Raw genomic sequence first — 21,978 nt, forward strand, 5'->3', positions numbered from 1 at the left:
AATGCTCAGTTGAAAGACTGAATTCACAGATAAGTTACGATTGAAGTGGCTCTGATTTTTGTTTCGTTTGTTCACCAATAGCCTTTGATCATTAATTAACAAGAAGCATGTTAATAATGATATTTGGTCAAACCAGTCAATCCTAAAGGAAATCAACCGTGAATATTCATTGGAAGGACTGATGCTGAAGCTGAAGGTCCAATAATTTGGCAACCTGATGCAAAGAGCCAACTCATTGGAAAAGACCCTGATGCTGGGAAAGATTGAAGGCAGAGGGAGAAGGGGGCGACAGGGGATAAGATGGTTGGATGGCGTCACTGACTCAATGGACATAAGTTTGAGCAAACTCCAGGAGATGGTGAGGGACAGGGAAGCCAGGCGTGCTGTAGTCAACAGGGTCACAAAGAGTCGGACATGACTTGGCGATGAAACAACAACAAACTACTCATCCTTCCTAAAAACTTACACCCTGCCACCTCTGAGGATAACCTCTTTATCTAAAGCATACTTCAAAAGCAGGGATTAGTGTTGAGCACAGAATTTTTTTCACAAAGTCCTGAGTACCATTTTCCCACAATGCCAAGCTCTCTGATACAATTCCTCTTCTTTCATGAGGGTCAAGCCCATCCGTTACATCTCTAGTCGTGGGCAGCAGTGGAGCTCCAGGCGAGCTGTTGATCCTTGGGGACCATCACCAGGGCACAGGATATCACGCTGTGTCCTGCAGCTAAGGCAGCAATTCAGGCCAGCCTCAACCACTTTATTCAGTCAATTTTACTTCAGTTTTCAACTCTACTGTGGGAACACATAGCCTCCTACATGGAAACAGCCCCATCTGTGACCATGCGTGTGTGAGTGTGCTGTGTGCTTAGGCGCTCAGTCATGTCTGACTCTGTGTGACTCCATGGACTGTAGCCCACCAGGCTCCTCTGTCCATGGGATTGACCAGGCAAGAATACTGGAATGGGTAACCATTCCCTTCTCTAGGGGATCGTCCCAACCCAGGGATCCAACCCAGGTCTCCTGCACTGCAGGCAGATTCTTTACTGTCTGAGCCACCAAGGAAGCCCCGAGTGTGACTGTTAGTATTTAAATCCCAGGAAACACATGTCCAGTGCTGAAGGCCCCACTTCTGTGATGAGCCTTCCAATGCTGTGATAATTAAAGGTTCCTGCCAGAAGTGCAGTCACCCAGGGCCCATGACGCCTTTTCCTGGATACCCTTGACCAGGAGACACACACACCAGGCAGGAATCAGGCTCCATGGCCCCGGGCTCCTTCCACAATTCAGCTTCCTGGCGCCTGCATGAAGAGTTCCAATGAAAATCACTATTGTCCCTTCTAATTAGACAAAATCCCGGACATGACTAGGCCTTGAAAAAAAAGAGATTCTGTACGAACTTCTGCTTACCTGTTTTTGTCCAGTCTGGACATGAGGGTCTTTGTTATAATGCTCAGGAGAGGAAAAAGCAAGTCATGTATTTTTAATCTTGGAATATTTTGAAATAGTAGAACTTTTAATAGAGCATTCCTGAACCTGAACTCTGCAAAGAAAACTCTTGTGTTTCTTTGATTCCAGCACACACCCTTTCCCTGGTATGCTTTACATTCCTGAAATAAGGATGCTATCAAAGTTTACATTTCATGAAAGCAAACTAAAAAAAATCCTGCTGTTGAATTGATTTTTATCTTCCATTTTGAGCTTCTGAGTTATGGGAGTGTGGTATATGTTTTTCACTACAGGTTAAATTAAAGTGTAAATACCTACAAGAAACATGAAAGATTTTTTTTTTCTGGCAGGTTCTGTTACCAGGTCACAGTTCAGTTCTTCCTTGGCAAGGAATGCTTCCTGTCCTCCATCAGTCTACCTTCCCCTGATTCCCAGTTCTTCTCTTCTTCTTGTCTGTATTTCTTGGCCCAACCTGATCTCCTCTGGGCTGTCCCATTGCTGTTTTAAGATCCTAAAATGTTCCCTCAACGTTCCCTATAAGAAAATACACTTTTTTCAACCACCTCTTTCAGTGGTTTGCTACTGCCTAAAGCCCTTCAAAACTCCAGCTGCCGGCAGATATTTCTAGAATTGGCTCCTTTAGACAGGTTGGACTGAAAGCCAGTTGTCAAACCTGGGGGCTCTTGAAGTTCCGCTACAATATATGCCATGATCCTGGCTGTGGATGGAGAGTTCTGATGTCTTCTGGAGGGAGGAGGCACAAGCAGGCTGGACTGCTGTGGGCAGGACCGTGGGTGTGTCCAGTTCTATCCTATGCCACCCCATCCCCTCTGTCCTCACTGCCCCCACCCTGTCAACCCCACCCCTAAGACCCCAGCTGTCTAGCTCCTCAGGAAACACTATTCCTGAAACGGTTCTCTCCAAGAGGAATAGTCACTCAACAACACAGTAAGTCCCCTACATATGAGCAAATTCTGATCAGAGAGCACGTTCGTAAGTCGAATTTGATTGTAAGCCAACAAAGTTAGCCTAAGTAACCAATGAATGCAATTGCCTATATAGTACTATACTGTAGCAGGTTTATAGTGCTTTTCACACAAATAATACATAAAACAAACAAACAAACAAAAATAAAGAATATGTGTTTAGTCTCAAGTAATAGCACCTTGAAAAGCACAATGGTACAGCCCAATGGCTGGCATATCAGGGCAGGCATCGAGTGAACAGGCAAGAAGAGTTACTGACTGGAGGAGGAAGAGGACCTGAGAGATGGTAGAGCTGAAGGAAGTGAAGGGCAACAGGAAGTGAAGGGCAAGCTGAATTTCGCTCATGCCTGACTTTGATGGAATGCGAGTTAGCATTTTTGAAAGTTCGAAACTTGAAGGTTCATGTGTCAGGGGTATTACTGTGTATGTTTTTAAAGTGACTATCTTGTGTCTACCAGTGTGTATGGCACCCCAGGGGTCAGCAGAGTAGCCCATGACATAGAAGGATGTTTTTTTCAGGTATAAAAGCTCTGATCTCATGCCCATTTATATCACAAGGACATGTTATACGCACAGGAGTTCCCAGGACATTTTGGAAAAATAAACGAAAAGCTATGGCTGTCCCAACACTAACTGGGGCCCTGTCCATGGTCTGAATGCTCGTGTTCCTCCAAAGCTCACACGCAGAAAGTCTCATGCCCCATGTGATGGTATGAGGAGGTGGGGCCTTGGGAGGTGCTGAGGTCCTGAGGGTGGAGCTTTCATGAATGGAATCAGTGCTCTTGGAAGAGAACCCACAGAGCTCCCCCAACCCTTCTGCCATGTGAGGACACTCTGAGAAGACAGCTGTCTGAGAAGCACCAGAACACACCCCTATGGACGCCTTGATCTTGGACTTCCAGGCTCCAGAGCTATAAGAAATAAACTTCTGGTGTTTACAACCCCCACCGCCCCCCCGCCCCGCCCCAGGCAGTGGTATTTTGTTACAGCAGTCCCCAAGGATGATAGCGGCCTGATGGGTGAATTTGTCTGAGGAGAGGGTCCAAGGGGCTCAGGCAGAGAAGAAAGGCCTTCAGGATCCAGGAGACAGTGACTGGAGTGCACGAGAGCCTCAGTGCTCTAGGAGGGAAATGCCCATGTGAGATGACTCCTCAAATCCAAGTTCAAAGACAGAAAGAGGGGAGGTCCCATTCCTGCACTTGGCTGTGATGGAGATGAATTTATACCACTCAGAGATGGGCATGGTGGACAAAGAGACTGACCACAGCGGGAGCAAACAGGGCAACTGCAGAGGCCCAAACTTACCTCCAAGGTATCAGAGGTTTGAGATGTGCAAGCAGGAGATGATCCAGACTCCAGTGATGCAACAGGCTCCCAGGCAGGGGTCAGGCAGTGTTGGAAGACACTTTGAGCAGGCAGGGAAACAGTCCTGCAGCTCAGGTACCTGAACTGACTTGCTGCCAGGGGCGGGCTGAGCTGACCCAGCCACTCTGGCCTGACATTTCACATTTCAAGGGATGATGTATGATCTCAAAAATAATACAAAGTCGGTACCCAGAAAACTGTGTATCCACATTGGTTCCAGGGCTTAAAACAAATTAAATGAAGATAAAACATGCATATCTTTTTTGGTCACACTGCACACCATGCAGAACTTCCCTGAACAGGGATTGAACATGTGTCCTCTGCAGTGGAAGCATGAAGTCTTAACCACTGGACCACCAGGGAAGTCCAATAAAACATGTTTGCTTAAAAATAGAACTGACCCTCCTCCAAAGACCTCATACAACTCAGTATAAAAAAAAAACAAAAACAAAAAAAGCAAAAAAACAACCCAGTGATTTGTCATTTAGATTTCCATATCTTGACTAGAGAGGAATAAATTCAAAGGAGCATATGTCTTTTAGAATTAGTGTTTTTGTTTTCTTTCGCAAAATGCCCATAAATGGTAAGGCTGGATCATATGATGGTTCTATACTTAATTTTCTGAGGACCCTCCATACTGCTGCCCATAGTGGCCTCATGTACATACATTCCCATCACCAGGGTTGATGGTTCCTTTTTCTCTACATCCTCATCAATACTTGTTAATGATTGTCTTTTGATGACAGCCATTCTGACTGGTGGGAGGTGACATCTTGCTGTGGTTTTGTTATGTATTTCCCTGACAATTAGTTATTTGAGCATGTTTTCATGTGCCTGTTGGCCACTTGTATGCCTTCTTTGGAAAAGTGTCTATTCAATGCACTTCCCATTTTTCCACCTGGACGTTTGGATTTTTTTGATATTTAATTGTATGAGTTCTTTGAAATAGATTAGATATTAACCCTTTATCAGATGCATTATTTGCAAATATCTTTTTCCATTCAGTAGGTGGCCTTTTCTTTCCATTGATAGTTTCTTTCGCTGTGCAAAGCTTTTTAGTGTGATATAGTCCCATTTGTACATTTTTGGTTTTGTTTCCATTGCCTGAAAAGACATATCACAAAAGTATTTCTAAGACTGATGTCAAAGAGCATACTGCCTGTTTTCTTCTAGGAGTTTAATGGTTTCAGATCTTATATTCAAACCTTTAATCAGTTTTGAGTTTATTTTTGTACAGTGTGAGAAAGTAGTCCAGTTTGATTCTTTTGCATGTAGCCATCCAATTTTTCCAACAGTAAATACCAAAACTAAAACTGTTTCTTTTTTAAGTGTATTAAGTGTTTCGTATATCACTCAATCTTTTTTATCAGCTCCATTTGAGAATACAGTCTTAGTCTAAAACTACTTATTTTTTGAAATTTGAAATAGAATCCCATTATTATACAATCCTTACTTTGTTATCATCATTTCCTGTTATATAAATTGTAAGAACAAAACAACCACAAAACACAGGGTTGATTGAAGTAAGACAGAGAAAAAAAGCAACCAACTCTTATTTTTTAGGCCAATTCCCATCAACAGATGTAATGGACAATAAATGGACACCATTTATGCAAAGGCCTCTCTGCTTTTATAGCTCTGAGCCCACGCAAAATGTGACTTATTGTATGCGCCGATATGCTCCTCTGTGTCTGATTCTTGAATTTTAAGTCCTGCCCTACTTCTTACTGCTTCACACTGGGTTCAATGGGGACACTTTCTTACTGGAATAACACTTCTCTCTTCTCCCCATCAGTCCACCCACTCCTGAGCCCACCCTGAGTGACTGCAGCAATGAGCAATGGGATGAGTAATGATGTCTAGTTACGGCCATAGAAAGTGGTGAGCACGGGTTACTGTTCACCCAGCTGGAGGACCCAGAGCCAGTGTCAGTGTGAAAGGAAAGAAGCCCCCTGAAGTGAGGAAGGAGCAGCGTGAGTGTCTGTAGAGTCCTTCCCCCCTTGCAGTCCCTGTCCCTGGATTAGTTGGAGCAATCAGTCAATGCAGTGTCTCCAGTGACTTCTCAGGTCATGTAGTGCCCCTCTCCTGCATTCATTGATTATGATGGATTAATTCAGTCATTGTTCTGCATTTTAACCCTATGGCACTTTTATTCCCCCTTCTGCAGAGGAAGACATGTTAATATGAGTAATGAATGTCCTTGTAAAGGTATATGTACTTGAAGGAGAGTGGCTTTGCTTCTCTTTCCAGTTTTTATTATTCAGTCCAAGAATTTTCATGAAACAAAATCATCCCCCACAGGGGTCTGGACTGAAGCCACTTGAAATTGGTCACCTTGCCAGATCTGTAAGACAGCGGTGTATGGGGACACACAAGGGATATCCCAAATAAGTAGGGGAAGCCACCAGCTGTGGTCAGGACTCAGAGGCAACGGATGACTTCATCAAGAACAGAGTAAAACCTTGGGCTCACCTCCAGTTTGGTGTGTGTGCAGGTTAAGCCGATTCAGTCATGTCTGATTCTTTATGACCCTATGGACCGTAGCCTGCCAGGCTCCTTTTTCCATGGGATTCTCCAGGCAAGAACACGGCAGTGGGCTGCCATGCCTTCCTCCAAGGGATCTTCCCAACCCAGGGATTGAACCCACATCTCTTATGTCTCCTGCATTGGCAGGCAAGTTGTTTACCACTAGCACCACCTGGAAAGCCCGTATTTATTATGGAACTGGATGGAATTTTATATAATGTAAGCTCTGCTGCTGACCCCAAAGTGGAGCCCTTGAAGGGTGACAGAATATACCATCCCAAAATAGCCCATTTTGGCATAAGAGTTACTTTGAGATAAAGGCACATGAGGAATAGCAGGTGCAAGCAGGCCAGTCTACTCTTTGCTTTTCTTCTTGGAAACCCAAGATTAAACCTCCCATTTAAATGAAAGATGTCTTCCCTTTGCCAGGAAGAAAGTAGCGCTTTTATCATCAAGGATGGGAAGTTGAGACAGAGAGAATTTTATAAGACCAACCTCATTAAAATAATTTTTATCTCCCTTTGGCCTCCACCCAGAGTGTAGTTACTTTCACAATCGCCTCTCTTTGCTCAGCTTATTATAAAAGCATGCAGGGCCATTTTGGGGGAACTTTATTTTTTATAAGGATTTCTGCATAATGTACATATACATTCTACTAACTGCTTCCATGTCAGTTTCATTTTCAGGCCCAGCCAAAAAAAATCTCAAAGAAGACAGGGGTAAAATTTTGCTTTCTCAACACACTGAAATGAAAAGTTGGGGGCTGAAATGTTATCTTTAGAAAGCATGTGCTTGTCTTTAAGGAGCTTTTTAAGCTACTGGTCCAGTATGGTGAGCAGCATACAGACATGAATACCTAGGTACCCTCTATTGGGCACATGTGTTCTAAGTCACTTCAGTTGTGTCTAACTCTTTGCAACCCTATGGACCATAGGCCACCAGGCTCCTCTGTCTATGGGGTTCTCCAGGAAAGAATACTAGAGTGGGTTGCCATTTCCTCTTCCAGGGTATCTTCCCAACCCACAGATGGAACCCGTGTCTCCTATATCTCCTGCACTGGGAGGCAGGTTCTTTACCGCTAGTGCCACCCACGAAGCCCATGTACAGATGCTATATAAAGATGGAGACTGAACGAGAGCACACTGTCCTTTCTCTCCTGAGACAGTAGGTATAGAGTCCTCTCCTCAAACAGAGTTGGAGAGCTCTTGTTCTGATGACTCATCCTTAATGAACTGTGGAAGGAGAAAGGAAAAACGGCATCCCAGGGATGGGATGTAAGTTGCCTCCAGACTGAGTAACACAGAATACACTGACATTCGGAGAGAAGTCTAAGAGGAACTCGTCATCTGGATTCAAGGATTTGCAGGGCATATTGGAGAGCTGCTAACCAAGAGCATAATGGCTGAATCTTACAGCATTCAATAATATCCAACTTGGGTGGTCCAGAAGGAATCTGGCCAAGGCAGGCTTCCTACCCTGAGTAAATCCATTAAACGTTCTAAAACAGATACATGGATTTCAGCTTGAATTCAGGAGAGTCAGGACTTTTGCTAAGGAGCCAGTCGCTTGGATTGGTTGCTAAGGAGTCAGAAGTCAGGAAGCAGAGCCCTTGAAGAATGCCCTTGTCTGATGGAAACAGAACACAAATTGCCTTCATTTCCCTGTTGGATTTTAGCAATTTTCAAAGAGGCCTTGAGGCAAAGGAAAAGGTTAATGGGGGTGTGAAATATATAGCAGTATTTGTTTATTTAGATAAGATCATTATACTTCAGCGGTAGCAGAAGAGTAGAAGCAAGATCCTTTGGATGTCTGGCCACCCAGGGAGAAGAGTTTAAAACTGTCCTTGGACACGTGTCAGTTCTCCTGAACCCTTTTTAATAATACTGGACACACATTCTCAGCCCAGAGAGAGGGCTGGCCCTGAAATTATGTCCACTATCCACAATGGCCCTAGGCCACCAATTATAGGAAACTCAAAATGCCTTAGGGGTTTTTATTGATTTTCAGAAGAAAAACTAACCTTATAGCACCTGACAGCAGGGCTTCAGTTGAGAGCTTGAGAATTTCTGATAAAAGAGAGAAAGACCACAGGACCAGTGATGACTATTATGATCTGCTGGCCCCAATCTATCAATTATCAGGAATCTTAATATTGGGAATTTTGTATTGCAGATTGATATACATAGGTTGGTAAATCAAACATTTAAAGCAGGTTTTCTTTTTAAAAATTTTTATTTTAAAAATATATTTATTTTTAAATTTCTTTTTAAAAAGTTGTGTTTATTTATTTGACTGTGTTGTGTCTTGGTTGCAGCACTCAGGATCTTTCCTTGAGGTGTACAGGTTTAGTTTCTTCATGACAGCATGTAGGATCTTAATTCCCTGACCAGGGATTGAACCTGTGACCTCTCGCATTGGGGTCTTCCTAGGTGGTACTTGTGGTAAAGAACTCGCCTGCCAATGCAAGAGGAAGAGACAGATTCAATCCCTGGGTCAGGAAGATTCCCCTGGAGGAGAGCATGGCAACCCACTCCAGTATTCTTACCTGGAGAATCCCATGGACAGAGGAGCATGGTGGGGTACAGTCCAGAGGGTCACACAGAGTCAGACATGACTGAAGTGACTTAGCATGCATGCACACCCTTGCATTGGAAGACAGATTCTTAATTGCTGGACCACCAGGGAAGTCCCTAAAACATATTTTCTTATAAAGGTTTTTAATAAGGCAGAGAAAACCCGCAGACTGCAGGTTCCCAGGGCCTCAGGGAGTCTGGGGTGAGACCCATGAGTAGATGTCTGGAGCCTCGGCAGATCGTCCAAGATAGGCCAGTCTGGGCACATAGTCACCCTGTCATTGCTGTCAGTACCTCTGTGGAAATCAGCTCCATGGGGTGAGAAAGAAAGAACAAGGTCAAAGCAAGTATCATATTAGCCAGGACTCATCTGAGCTGGGTGTCATAGCCAAACCTTAGAAGTCGTGAGAATCACCAACCAGTCCTAAAAGCTTAGGTTTGAGGGGTCTCTTGGGTTACAGATCAACTGCAGTCCTGGTGCTGAGTGTGCTGCAGTGAGTCCCCCGTGCTGGCCGCGCTGGCTGATCTGCAGTTGATCACCAGAGGTCATGTCTCAACCACAAGCCCCCCACCCTGCCTTTGGACAGATCCATAAGGAGGTTGCTGAAACTACACCCTAAGAAGGGGTCTGGTCAGTTCAGGACTCCAGTGGACATCCTCCTGAGGAACATACAACCAAGCACAATGTGGGTCCCTGCCCCTTCCTCTCCTTAAGTCTGTGCCCCAAGACACTCTCACTTTTGCCAGGAGAGCCTTTGACCTTCCCCCTCGTGTGGGCTGCCTCTGATATGCAGGGGATGATTAAAAAAAAAACAAACAAGCAAGGGCCAAGGATCCTTGGCTGAAATCTCCAGCACTATCTCCAAGCCCTTAACTTTTGCTGCACCATTAGAGCCAGCCAGAACTCATTACCCAAGTCTGGCACCCTGTGTCCCCAGATCCAGTCCAGGAGCAGCTGAGTCCATTGTGTTGCTCCCAGAGGAAAGTTCTCCAAAGACATCTGTTATCTGCGGGTGGTGGGGACTTCAGGATCAATTAAGGCTTCTGCCAATGGTGGACTAAAGCTATCCTCAATAAAATGTGCTGATGTGCTGGAAAAATATTCTAAAGCACACTTTTAAATGCAAGGCAGCTCTTATTAGTAAGGGAAATACTCTGCTGGCAGAAATGAAGTGAGAACAGGAGTCCCAAGGGATGAAGAAGTGCCAGCACCATCAGCTATTTGGGAAACCTGTTCTTGCCAGGCATCCTAGACCCTCTGTTTTGCAGCTGGAAGTGTGGGGACCACTCCATGAAGATGGAGGATAAAGTGGGGAGGCTCACCTATCCAGGTAGAAAAGTATTACAAAACCATGGTCCTTAAAGTGAGGTTTCAGTAGAGAGAAAGAGAGAAAGAGAGAGAGGTGGGGAGGGAGGGAGAGAGACTGATCATCCCATGGGGCAGAATGGTGATCTCAGAGACAGCCCTTTGTGCACAGTTTATAGATAGGCACAGCTGAATATCTACATGGAGAACAGCACATACACCTGCCTCAGTCCATAGCTCGGTGGGATAAAGATTAACTGTAAGAGCGAAATTTCATACTTTTATAAGTTCATATAAGAGTAAATCCTTGGGATGTCAGACCCAGAAAGAATTTCCTCAATTAAAGTTGAAAACACAAACCGCAGGGGAAATAGTGAAGCAACCAACTTCTTAAATCGAGATCTCCTGTTTGTCTAAAGACCTCACAGAGGAAGTGGGGGAAGGTGCTGCGTGGACAGAGAGTAACGGATTGGGGAAAAGAAAGAACAAGAGAGAGAAACACAGACCATTAATACAATGAGAAGACAGTTCCAAAGGCAAAAATTGGTGAAAACACAGATTGGCAATTCACAGATGAGGAAACACAAATGGCCGAGAAACATTAAGGAAAGCTCAATGTCACTCATTAGAAAGGAAATGCAAGAATGCATTTTACTACATTCAAGCCAGTTGGCACAGTTAAGATATTTGATCACACCCACTGTTTGGCAAGGCTGTGGAACAACATGGAAAGGAACTGTTACAAATAGCTGTTAGGGTAGAAATTATGGCAATTTGACTTTATCCAGTAAAGTCAAGCCCTGTTCACCTATGCTGACAAATTCTTGTCCATGTGCCTCAGGACATGTGCTCAAGAATCTTCCTGGCAGCATCCCTCTGATAGAGAAACCCATAGACAACCCTAATGTCCATCCATAGGAGAAGGAACAGATGACCTCAGGGCAGGGGTTTCCTTGGTGGGTGCAAGGAGAGGGCACCACGGGGAACATTTGAAGGCTGATGATGTATTTCTCAAACACATCGGCTGGTTGGCATATGGATTTTATTTTATTTCTATGCTGGAAGCCTGGAGTACTGCAGTCCATGGGATTGCAAATGGTCGGACATGACTTAGCAACTGGACCCAGCAACTGAACAACAACAACATTATGTGCAATATATATTGTAGTTGTATGTGCCAAGCATTCCATGGCTTAAAACCTCATTTACAGAGATCTGATCTAAGTGACAAATAGATTCAAGGTATTAGATCTGATAGACAGAGTGCTTGAAGAACTATGGATGGAGGTTTGTGACATGGTACAGGAGACAGGAATCAAGACCACCCCCAAGAAAGAGAAATGAAAAAGGCAAAATGGTTGTCTGAGGAGACCTTACAAATAGCTGAGAAAAGAAGAGAGCTAAAGGCAAAGGAGAAAAGGAAGTAAATACCCATTCGAATAAAGAATTCCAAAGAATAGTAAGGAGAAATAAGAAAGCCTTCCTCAGCAATCAATGCAAAGAAGTAAAGGAAAACATTAGAATGGGAAAGACTAGAGATCTCTTCAAGAAAATTAGAGATACCAAGGGAACATTTCAAGCAAAGATGGGCACAACAAAGGACAGAAATATTATGGACCTAACAGAAACAGAAGACATAAAGAAGAGGGGGCAAGAATACACAGAAGAACTGTACAAAAAAGATCTTCATGACCCAGATAACCGTGATGGTGTGATCACTCACCTAGAGCCAGATATCCTGGAATGCGAAGTCAAGTGAGCCTGCTAGGACTCCTGCTAGGAAGCCTGGGGACCCTTCCCTGGACAGATGGGACAGTGGAGTCAGCCTCCAGTTCCTCTAGGACTGTCCTCTCTGCAGGTGTTATGAAGCCCAGGTCTGGCAGCTCGCTTGGGCGGAAGCCAGTTCTCGAGAGAAAAGTGTTGGTAGGGAAGGAAAGGTTCATTTTGGAGGCTGATGACCAGGCAAGAAAGTGGACTCCTGCTGTAGGGAACCAGCTCCCACTTGCTGTTCAGAGGACAGGAGTATTTAAGGGGGAGTTCTGGGTTGTCCAGGATGGCACAGTCAGCTCGGACAGTCACGTTGAAATCCATGATGCGATGGACTTTTGGTCATTTTGGCTAAGTACAATTAATCTCTGGTTCCAAAGTTTGTCCCCACTTCTTTGAGAATTGTGCCTTTGAGAACTGTTCTTGGAAGTGTGCCAGGTAGAACAGCCTATGTCATGGCTTCAGTTTGGTGATCATGTGGTCATCTCTTCCACCTGACGGGGGCTTCAGCATCTGTAAAACAGCCCACAGGATATGGCTCAGAATGTGACTTCTGGTCCTTGAGGAGGAACTAGGGTCCTTGTTTTTGATAAGTGACTAAATTATTATATTTTGTCTTGTGTAAAGGCTTAGCATGCAAAGTATAGCAAGTTTTAATGCCAAGGTGTTGCTTACACAGGGGCAGCTCTGTGAGCTCCACACCCCACCCCGCCCCAAGACTCAGCCAGGAGGTGAGCAGCCTGCCCAGCCTAGGAGGATGGTGATCACTCATGGGCCTGCTTCTTCATCTCCAGCAGTCCTCCGGAGAACCAGGGTGGGTGGGATGGGGCCTCTCATCCTCACAGAGAAGGCTCTTTGACGTGGCAGAGACTTTCTTCTGTGGAGACAAAAAGACTAACGGAGAAAAGGATGTGACGGGCTGACATTGCTGTGCTCTCTGCGGACTCCCCAGTTTGTTTATTTTTCTTCTATTCCAAGTATCTCTTCAGTCCTCGCCTTCTCTCTCTCTCACACACGCACACACACATGCACGCACACATGCACGCACACATGCACACACACATGCATGCGCACACATATGCACACACATGCATGCGCACACACATGCACGCGCACACACATGCGCACACATGCACGCACACATGCACGCACGCATGCACGCACATGCACGCACACATGCACACACATGCACACACATGCACACACATGCACGCACACATGCACGCACACACACATGCACACACATGCACGCACACATGCATGCACACACACGCGCACACACATGCACACACGCACACATGCACACACACATGCATGCGCACACGCATGCACACACACATGCACGCACACACGCAGAGACAAAGCCTGCAGAGGCAGATATAAATCACTCACCTTAAAAAGAAAAAGCACAAAAAAGTCTTGATTTTTCTGTTCAAATTCTCTCCCTGGGCCAAGAAGGGGGACGAAGGGAACCCTTTAAGCCTGAACGTCTGAGAACTTCTTGTGTATCCGTGTCCACGTGTTCTCACCGCCTAACCCCTGAAGGGTCAATGGGGTCCGTGGAGGCCTGGCTGTCCCCTTCTGCTGCTGTGTTTCTGGCTGTCCTGCCCCCACTCGAGCTTCAGAGAAACCATTTTCTTCTCCTTTCTGTCTCTCTCCTTCAGTTTCCTCACAAGCAGACTTCCCTGCCCCCGCCCAGGAGAGGCCTAGGCCATTCCACTCCCATCTCCAGCTCTTAGAATGTGCCCCTCATCCCCATAACCCAACACCATGGAGCTTTGGTTTCCCTTTAGTTTTTTCCCTATCTGTAGCCCACCTCTCCCTGAGAACAGAAACATCATTTGTGAGATCCGAGGTGCCGGTCACATAGCTTGTATAAACATGCCTTCTCTGACGTCTATGTCCCCCTGGGCTCAGAGCCTCATGGCGTCATCACCGGTGTGATTCCCAGGGAGGGCTGCCAGATCCAAGGCTGCTGAAGAAACTAAGATGCGATTTCCCAGTTGCTTCCCCATAGGGCTCCGTGCCAAAACTCCCTGGGATGAGGAGTGGAGAGAGGGGACTGCACTTCACAGGGGCGGCCATATGGAGAATCAGGAAGGAGATCCCAAGGCTTGGAGTGACAAGAGTCTACCCCAGTTCAGAGACGCATCTGAGAGACAGTCATGCATCCCAAGGTCTGTCGCGTTCGTGATGGACCACGTGACACATATCTGCCCACTTCTCTGAAAGGCTAATGATAAGCGAGCAATATTATCGCCCAGTACAGGGCAAACTGCAGTCTTTGTCCCCTAAGGTTGCCACTGGCTGCCCCATCTTCCTCCTCGAAACAAAACTACGACACAAAAAAAACACGGCAAAGAATGGACTTTGCTGAGCTCCCATCTTTAAAGCTTGGTTTGTACCAGGGGTCTTCAGAAACTCCAGGCAGGAGTTGTCAGGCAGGCCTTGGGGTTCCTTTGATCCTGAATGCACACCTGCTCTCCTGCTTGTTGCCTGTTCGTCCCCATTTTGCCTTCTGAAGCAGCTCAGAACCCATCAACTACCTTCTGTACAGGACAGCCCTTCTGTAACTGAATCTCTCTGAAGGCCCATGAATATTTTCTTTCTTTTGGATTCTTTTTATTATCATTAGCATTATCATTACTATTTTGGTCTCCTAGCAAGTGAGATCTCAGCTCCCTGGCCTGAGATTGAACCTATGTTCAGTGCAATGGAAGCATAGAAGTCCTAACCACGGGACCTCCAGAGAATTCCCCTGCCTATGAATATTTTCTGAGAAAAATGTTTTCTGCTTCTTTGGTCCTTCGTTATGTGAGCTGCTTCTTAGACGGTTCACTAGCTTATTCTGTCCACATGTCTCCCTAAGGTTGGAGCTGCCCCTGCCCCTGGCTCTCAGCACTGCTTGAACCAGAGACATTCCCTTCCTGCTAGAATCACCTGCTGCCACCCCAGCAGCCGGAGCATCGAGCCATGCTCTGAGTATCTCCTGATTTCAGACTTAGGGTGCTGTTCTCATCCCTGCTTCCCTGGTGGCTCAGTTGGTAAAGAATCCACCTGCAATGCAGGAGACCTGGGTTGGATGCCTGGGTTGGGAAGATCCCTTGGAGAAGGGAAAGGCTACCCACTCCACTATTCTGGCCTGGAGAATCCCATGGACTCTATAGTCCATGGGGTCTCAAAGAGTCAGACATGACTGGGAGACATGACTTTCATTTTTTCATCCCTGCAGGATGCCACTTTTTGGGTTTGAACTTATTTTTCCTGTTGCAGGAAAATAATTACAATCTTTGAATCAGGCTTGGACTTTTTATCTTCTGTCTTACCACCACCAAGGAAGCTTTTGGGAAAAAGGGCATCTGGGAACCTTGAGACCATGAGCGTAGTCCCGAAGCAGCCCCACAGTCCAGGAGTCACAACACAGCTGTGGAAACAGAGGCAGAGGAATCACAAAAGCCGTTGCGCCCCCCTGGCTATTGTGCCACAAAAGAAAATCCTGCGTGGGAAATATGTTTAGGAGGGAGGTATGGACATTTAGCCTGTAGTTTTGAGTCAGTTCTATAATATTTTACATACTACATAGTATTTGATTATTGGATTTTGCATATATAATTCATTCATTGTTAGATCAAGTCTTATTAAGAATTTATATAACTTAGCTAGGGTCATTCCTCATTTTATTTTTCTGATACATTATCTCATAGTCTTTGCTTGACTTTTAAAAATTTATTTGTTTTAATTGGAGGCTAATTACTTTACAATATTGTAGTGGTTTTCGCTACACATTGACATGAATCAGTGGTGGGTTTACATGTTTTCCCCATCCTGAACCCGCCCCCATCCCCACCTCCCTTAACTTGTGTATTAACTCCAAGTTCATGGCTCCTCCTCTACAACTTTTCTCCTCAATTTCACCTTATTCCTTCTATCTTCACATAGCTACTTCATTCACATTATGAATAAGAAAATGTTTGTTACTGTTGGAATTTATTTACACAATTTTTTAGTTGCAACTTTTCAAAGTTTAGTAATAATTTTCTCATTGTATTTTGGCATCAGGTATTGCAGAAAAAAATCTGAGGATGTTATGATGTCCATATTTTGTAATTAATTCTTTTTTAAAATTCAGACTTTTTGGTTTATTGGTACTTTTTAAATTAAAAAAATTTTTTTTTCTTTTAATAAAAGTAGCTCATATATGTTGTCAAAAAGAAAAAAAGAAAGTCCTGCATGGGATGGACACAGAATACCTTGAGGCAGATGGCAAGGAGACAGCCCCAGGCCATGAAGCTGGAACGGACAGGGGAGCACCCAGCCTCGTAGCCTCCGAGTGGAACCACCCATGCCCCACACTTTCTTCCCTCACAGGATGGAGCCTGGGGCCCACAGCTGTGACTCCTCATGGCCTGCCTGTCCTTCTTCTTGGGATTGCCTTCCAAGTAAACCACATGCACCCACATTCCTGTCTCAGGTTCTGCTTCTAGAGGAACCCAAACTAAGACACGCACCTTCTAAATGAAGGCCTAGGTAACTGGGTGGACATAAGGGTAAAAGGAACATGCCTCTGAATGCCAGGATGCTCCAAAGAGACAGGTTCCTGGATTCCAATATCTACAACTACATTTTCAGTGTAGAGAAGCCTCTAAATTTTTTAAAAAATGGATTGATTTACTGATTGAGATAGCATTAGTTTATAACATTACAGATGAGTCACGTGCACATTGTATTTCTATTTCTGTGGACACGGCACTGTTCTCATGCCCGCGATGTGGTTTCCATACAGGAGCAGACAGTCGACCCCCTGTACCCATTTCCCCCTTCTAGCCCCCTGCCCCTCTGGGAACCACTACTCTGTTCTCTGCTTGTTTTTGTTTGGTTTGACTTGTTCATGTATCTGGGTTTTTGTTTGTTGGTTTTTTGTATTCCACATATGCCCTGAGGGACAGGACCTGTTAGAAACACAGTCTGTTCACAATTCATATAACAGGCAAAAGAGACAGGGACCCATATCAGAACTCACATCAGAAAAAAGAGGCTGAGTTTCCATTCCCTGTTCCTTCATGAACTTACTCCACAGAAATGCTCCCCATGTAATATGAAGTGAAAAAAAAGCAACTTGTATGACCCTCATTTTGTGAGACTATCTACATTAAAGAGAAGTTATCATATTTATGTGTCTATTTATACATTTATGGAGCACTAAGTTTGATATTGTATGAGCATTTTTCTCTATAAATATTTAGAGAGCATTCATTGCTCTTAACAGACATGTTATCAATTTTATATACACATGGAAGGATGCCAGAAGAAAATACAAGAACATGGTAAAATGGGTCATGGGATTATTAATAATGTTTCCTTACTCATCCTTTGTATATTTTCAGTAATTTCCAAAAGCTAACAAGAATTGTTTTGTGACTTAGCAAAAATCAGCATGATATTTCAAATCTCCTTTGTAGCAAGAATCTTTACAGAAATTCCAGCGTCGGTGAGGAGCCAAACTCACACAACAGAGAGGTTTGATCTTGGAAAATGAAACAGCCTCCAGCCATTCTAGGAAGGTCCCTCGCAGCACTCAACCCAACATCTCCCAAAGGTACACCGTCCCCAGCTTTCTGCTGATAAATCTCCATGATTTTGCTAGGTCCTTCCACCAACACATACAGAAATTTGTTCTGCATTTGGCTCAAACCTCTTTCTACATTTGAACAGGGCTGAAATTACTAGAAACTGCATCAGCACCAGGCCATATACCTACAGTCAGCCCATCTCTCACCAGTTCACGTCTTCCAACACAGCTCAGCTGGGGGCACACCACTTGTCCAAAGAAGCCACTAATAAGAGGGCTGGTCTCAGGAGATCACAGATGGAAGGAGTGGCTTCAGGAACTCCCACATCTCTCCCCAAGTTCCCATTTATCTCTGATGGTTGCTGACTCATCACCCCTCGACTTGGTGGTTTCAATCAGCAGTGAACATTTTATTCTCTCATAGTGTCGGTGGGTGGTTCTGACTTAGGCAATCCTCTGGCCATAATTAGTCATCAGCTGGAGCTGGAACAGACTGGAAGAGCCTGGGCGCTGGAGCAGTGCGCTGGAGGAGTGTGGCTGGACATCTTCCCCATCTTTCTTTATGTAGCTGCAGGGAGGCCACACATGACCTCTACACTGTGGGTGACTAGGTGCCTTCCAGCGTGGTGGCATGGGGCTCCAGCAGCAAGGAGGAGGCTGAATTCCCTTTCATGGCCTGGCCTCGGAAGTCATATCACCTCTGTACACTCTAATGGCCGAAGTAGTCACTGAAGACATCCCAGTGCTAGGGGGCGGAACATAGCTCCACGTCTAGACAGGGTGAGTGTCAAGGTCACCTTCAAGAAGAGCCTGAGCCACGGGAGAAGCTGCCGTGGGGAAATGGGGATCTCTTTTTGGTAACCCCCCACCCCAATTTCCTCATCTTCTGAGACCCAGCTACGTAGAGATTTTCCTTGTAGGGCAACCTTCTTGAACATTCTCTCCAGTGATACAGCTTGCTCCTTGGATCTCCTGTATGCCACCTTGCACAAGCTAATTACTCATGGGCCTCTTTGTACTGGGGAAGTTCACGTCTCTCTCCCCAGCAATCTTGTAAACTCCAGGTTCATTTTCTCTTCCTTGTGTTACCTATTCAACAATGTTTAAAATGACATTTTCAAAACTCTTTACCGGTGTGGGTAGTGTAAAAGCCCTTTTTGGACGCTTTTCCTGATTTTTACTACAATGTGTTACTTGCTAAGATCGTCCCTGACTCCACAGGAAAAGTAAGAAAGAAAGTCTTATATAGATGGAAGACGATAAACCAGAAGAAATGTGAGGAAAAAGAAAATCCAAGATTCTACACAAAACTGATTTTTTTTTTACTCTAAAGTAAAATTCCAAATTTTGAACAATTGTGGTCAGTACCGAAGATGTAGATCATAAAGCTAGCAGAACAATATGAAATTACCTTACTTAAAGGGACACAAAATCCTCCTCTCTGTTCTTTTTAATACTAGGCCTACTTCATCTTTCGCTTGTCTTTACACTGATTGAAAATGATAAAATTCCCCCTAACAACCTGCTTTTTTTCTTTTTGATGTTTCAAAAACATCGAAACTTTTAAAAAACTACAAACTTTTTTTTTAATGTGGACCATTCTTTAAAAAGTCTTTATTGAATTTTTATAACATTGCTTCTGCTTCATGTTTTCCTTTTTTGGCCGAGGGACATGTGGGATCTTAACTCTTTGACAGGAATCGAACGCACCACATTGGAAGGTGAAGTCTTAACCACTGACCACTAGGGAGGTCCTGAGCAAACATTATTGATTATATAACCACTGCAAAAATAAAAGAATACTTGCCTGCTTGTAACTGGAAATATTTATGTTTAGCTAAGAATCATTTTCGTGGGAATGACAAAACATTCTAATCCAAGGAAAGGTTATGAAATTGGTTTCCTTCTCCTTGTCTTCCATGATGTGTGTGTGTGTGTGTGTGTGTGTGTGTGTGTGTATACATATATTCATCTTTTTCTCATCATTAATAATGGAGGTAGGAATTTCTAATCCGTGGGCTTTCTGATTAATTGCATATTGTAAATGAAACTATATTAAACATCCTTCATCATAACTCATCTAAAGGAAATTTGATTCTTCCTTGGTAATCCAGAATGGTTCATAATTAAGAATGACCATTATAGGTTTCAAATATGTTTGGTTATTTGAACAATGACTTGGGTTCTAGATAAGTTGTTTCTACTTGACAGATCATTGAAAAATCATAAATGATATGTTTTTCCAGTTTTGGTCTGCTGAAAGATCATGCATTATTTATAGGTTGTCTTCAATTAGGCATGTTTTGTAAGATTCACAGCATATGTCCCTTTAGGTTTTCTTAGTGGTTTTCGGTGATGGGCCTGATTCGTACTTAGCACAAGTATTATATTGTTATCATTTACACTAGGAAGAGAAAGGAATTGGGAGCAAAGGGAGTCTTTTTAGTAACCCACACCTCAGAAGTCTAATTTCTTCCCACATCTTTCATAGCCAGTGGTGTTTTCTCTGATCTTGATGTTAGTATCAGACCCACTGGATCTTTGAATTGTCCAAATCAGGAAGGTCAGGCAGTCCTGATTTCTCTTTCCATGACTGGAGTTCATCTCTAATGCTGTTCATCTCCTCAGCCAAGTTCCAAAGTGAAAGTGTCCATCCTCACTCACAGTGGAGAAAACCACTTAGTTTCTAAGAATCATGGTGGACAGCTCAGGTCTTCATCTTTCCCTGGAGCCACATGTAGAAGGAATGATGCCCCCAAGAGTGACGCCATCCCATGGGCAGGCCCAGATTTGGGCTAAAATCTCTGAAATGTTCTGAATGGATGAAGCACTAAAATGGTTTGCCATCAGGATTTTATTCCTGGTAAAAGTGCAAGAACATGTCAAGAAGTGCCTCTGCAGGAAAGGAAATTCTGGCCATTTCCCTTCTTCCCACCCATGCAAGCAAGGCCGGGGCATAAGCCTTCAGGCAGGCTCTGCAGTGTGTGTCAGCTCAACTCCCTGGAATGATGGACTAGAGGTGGCCTTGCTGCCAGGCCCATGGCTCCACGCCCAGGGATGTTCTGCACTTACACCGTGCACGCTTGGGCTGCCCGTGAAGACCTGAGTGCTACACGCTCCCTACCATGTGTGTCTCATCAAGCTCTGCTGTTGACAGGCAGCATCCCATCTGCCCATGCCCCAACCCCCACCAGCCAATCACGGATCCAGGCAGGACACCTTCCTGGACGGCTTTAGCCTCAGGTCGGGGAACAGAACAGCTGAGTTTCAGAAACGTCCTGCAGCCACAGCTGTGTGTCTGATGGTGAGGGTCTCTGGGGCTTGGGGAGGATGAGAAAGTTATATTCCCCTCTGTTCCTGGAGGCTATTTCTGCTGGGCATCAGCACAGCCCCGCTCCTCTCTGTCCCAGTGATGTCAAGTCCCAATCCCGTCCCCAGAGCCTACCCTCGGCTCTTGTCAACACAGCAGCAGAGAGTGGTGTTGTTATCATGATAACTAAAATTAGCTCTCATTTTCATGAAGGAAATAATCCCCAAGCTTTGGCACTTTTTGGATTGGTTGTAATCACTTTTGACATGTTTCCCATCTGATTGGAAGTGCAGGTGTGGAATGGGATCTGTGCCCTGCTCGGCTGGCTTGGGTCAGTGCCAGGAGCCAGCTTTGCAAGAGAAGGGCCCAGCACTCTATTTAGTCATACAAATCGCCAATTGCTCTTAGAAACCCAGGATTGTAGCAAGGTAAAGGCTACAGAGATTAAATAGAATATATTCCGATCTTTTCATGAAAACAATAAGGTCCTCAGGTGCTGTGAAGTGTGAAAGTCGCTCAGTCATGTCTGTCTCTTTGTGACCCCATGGATTATGTAGTCCATGGAATTCTCTAGGCCAGAATACTGGAGTGAGTAGCCTTTCCCTTCTCCAGGGGATCTCCCCAAACCAGGGATTGATCCCAGGTCTCCCACATTGCAGGACTCTTTACCAGCTGAGCCTCAAGGGAAGCCCAAGAATACTGGAGTGGGTAGCCTATACCTTCTCCAGCAGATCTTCCCGACCCAAGAATAAAATCGGGGTCTCCTGCATTGCAGGTGGATTCTTTACCAACTGAGCTATCAGGAAAGCCCCTCTTGCGTACTGGGATCTCCCCAGAAGCACAAGGCAGAAGAGGACAGCTACAAAGCCGCACCGTGTCCTGCATGCATCCATCCACCCAACCTCAGCATCTGAGAGTCACCTTTGGCTTTCCCCTCCTTTTCCTCCCCTAAATGCAATCATCCACATCCTGTCATTGTGTCTTTTGTGAATTCTGTCTCGTCCAGTTCTCCAGTCCCTGTTCTCACTGCCCTTCAGACCCTCACTCACTCTCGTATTTTCACTTTGAGGTATTTGTCACTTGCTCTTCGACCAGCAGCTCCGTCTGCTTCCACCCGCCCTGCCTCC

Source organism: Capra hircus, chromosome 13 (assembly GCF_001704415.2).
Source record: "Capra hircus breed San Clemente chromosome 13, ASM170441v1, whole genome shotgun sequence".
In the NCBI taxonomy this organism is placed as follows: domain Eukaryota; kingdom Metazoa; phylum Chordata; class Mammalia; order Artiodactyla; family Bovidae; genus Capra; species Capra hircus.